The sequence below is a fragment of the Carlito syrichta genome, unplaced genomic scaffold, assembly GCF_000164805.1.
Source record: "Carlito syrichta isolate Samal-C Ts95f unplaced genomic scaffold, Tarsius_syrichta-2.0.1 Scaffold135764, whole genome shotgun sequence".
NCBI lineage: Eukaryota > Metazoa > Chordata > Mammalia > Primates > Tarsiidae > Carlito > Carlito syrichta.
The window spans coordinates 221,951-224,858 of NW_007079860.1; positions in this window are offsets into that span (position 1 = coordinate 221,951).

Consider the following 2,908-nt stretch of genomic DNA (forward strand, 5'->3'; position numbering starts at 1 on the left):
TTATTTTAAAATGTACAGGTTGGTATAGTTTTATATTTATTTGAAAGTTTACACTTCTTCAAAAATGTATTAGTCAATTTAAATCAAAAAAGGTTGCTGGAACTTACCTTTTGTTAGTGTTGTGTTGTAAAATTGTAATCAGATTATGTGGACTCATTGGAATGCTTTATTTAACAACATTTAATTATTTTTCAAGGACTGATATTAAGAGTTTGTTATATAGAATAACATATGTTTTACAATTTTCATCAGCTGTATTATAAAAAATGAAATCCTTATTACTTGAATTTGCTTAGCATCTGATTATATTCTGATTTGATTTTTATTTGAAATTTGATTATATAGTATATAATTTATGTTTATATATAAATTTGTTTTTTTACTTATATCTCATTTTATATACTATATTCTAATTCTTATATTTTTGATATTTTAATCTTTTATTATATAGTCAACATATTTTGAACATTCAAATATTAAACATCCATTTTTAATTACCATATTTTCCAATCTGAATATACATTACTTATTTCTTTATTTATTCTATTACAAAGTATTGTGAATTTTTTTTACAAATCTGCTCACATCTTTCTTTTCTGTCATAGAAGTAAGTTTCCCAGACATAATTTTTCTATTTATTTATTCATTCAAATCCATTTATTTAGCCCTTTATCATATGCCTAGCCCTCAGTTTCTTGTGATATATTATATTACTCACATCTCTATGAGTGAAAGAATCATATTCAACTGAAACTTCTTTGGGAGCCTGTTGCCCCACAAAACTAAAAAGTGTTTGATTGAGCGTGGTGTTCTTGCCAGAAAAAAAGTTATAGAGAGGATGCTGGTAGTTTCATATATTATTACTGGATGGGTAGGAGTAGAAAGGAGGAAGATTAAGATTTTGATTGACTCTTGTCTTCAGAAGTTTTAATTAATTTTATAGATAAATAAAACTGTGGAGTCATTTATAATGAAATAATGCCAAAATATAATCTTGGATATTTAAATTTGAATTATTCTGGCAATTGTATATTTGACATGAGTTAGATGTTATACATACTGTATTGTGCCTGTAGGCATTAATATAACTGTAGAAAAAATATGCTTTATCTTTTGCCTGGTGATTTTTGACAGTGTAGCTATTAGAATTTTAATTTTGTGTTTCTCATTGTCAAACCTAGCATGTTCAATAAAGAATACAATAATTCTCTGTTTATGAGTTACAAATAGTTAATCATAATAAAATTTTATAATAGGATCCTCATATCAGCTACTTTTTAGATATAAAGTCCTTGTGTGATGAGGTAAAACATGGATTTACAAATCAATTTCTACAGCACATTTTGTCATGTGCTTTATGGTATGACATTAGCAGTCTAGTGTTTTCATGGCTTTTGATAGCATATGTTGCATGAAAAGAGAACTCTGGATAGTTTTAATTCTCGTTTTTCACGTTTAGACAAAAAATATTCTATTTTCTTACTTACATCTTTCTTTTTTATCCTGTGAAGGCAACATTTTCTCTCTTATATTTGGAGTGCCTTTGCGCAACTCTGAGAATGACTAAGATCTTTTAGACTAGAAAATCCAGAACAGATCTAGTCTGACCTTACATCTTTTTGAGACAGCCCACTGCATTCTTAGATTGGTTCTGATGAAGTAGATTGTTTCTTTATGGTTTGCAGTTTAGTGTTTTCATGTGCCCTACTTTGGTTAATATTAAGAATATCCTTAAAATTTAAAAATTTTGAGAAATGTCAAAATATTGCTTGAATAAATACATATGTGTGCAATCACTCAGAATATAAATGAAAATGAAGAATCAAAAGATAGGATTAAATACTTGGTTTCAAATAGAGGCATTAATCTTATATTATCTGACAGCCTTAAACATTTTTTTAAAAACAGAATGCTTTAAATTCGTGAAAATCAATAACAAAATTCTAGAAGATTATGCATACTTTAACATTCTTATCTTTATATTTTACCAACATGCTGCCTCCCTAAGTACAGAATAATTTGTTTTAATTTTTTTATCCTTCATTACTCTTAAATTGTTTCATTCATCTCTCCACTTCATCTATTTTTCCATAGAGAGCAAAATATATTCAGTTGTTTGACATGTTGACATTCAAAATCTTTTTTAAGTTCTTTAAAAAATTGTTGTTAACAATAGACATTTTCAAAGCCATTTGGTATGTCTAAATGCTCTCAATAAAAGAAATTTGATTCTGTTAGTATTTGTTTTCTTCTGCATGTCCTGAAAGTTTTTGAGGGAGGTGTGTTAAAACCTTCAGTTATGATTATGAACTTTTCTATTTCTCCTTTTGTTCTGTCAATTTTTGTTTTCTATAGTTTAGAAATATATTATTGGATGGGCCCTTTTATAATTATAATATATTTTATGTCATCTCTGTTAAACAATCTGGTTTTCAGTCTACTTAGTGTAATATTAGTATTGCTGTACTGATTTTTGTTGGTTAGTAGTTACATGGTATGTGGTTTTTATTATTTTTTTAGATTAGAAAATATAATTTATTTCAAAAGTATATTAGAGAATGAGAGAGAGAGCTAGAGAAAGAAGAGGAGATTCACTTCCTCAAGGTAGGGGAGGGAGTCAAAGCTTAGAAAACATTGCCACCATAGCTCAAAGAGCACATGACCTAGCCAGTGCTTAACAAAACAATGACTTCTTTTATTTTTAATATTTCTGCATTCTTCCATTTCATATGTCTCTAGTACACAGAATATAGTTGGCTCTCAATTACACAGAATATAGTTGACTTTCTAATCTTAAACTTGATATGAAAAATTTCTTTCTATCTTTTAATTGGAGGCTGTATTATATTTATACTTGATATAACTACTGAAATATTTGTACTGAAATGCATGTTTTTAATTTTGTTTT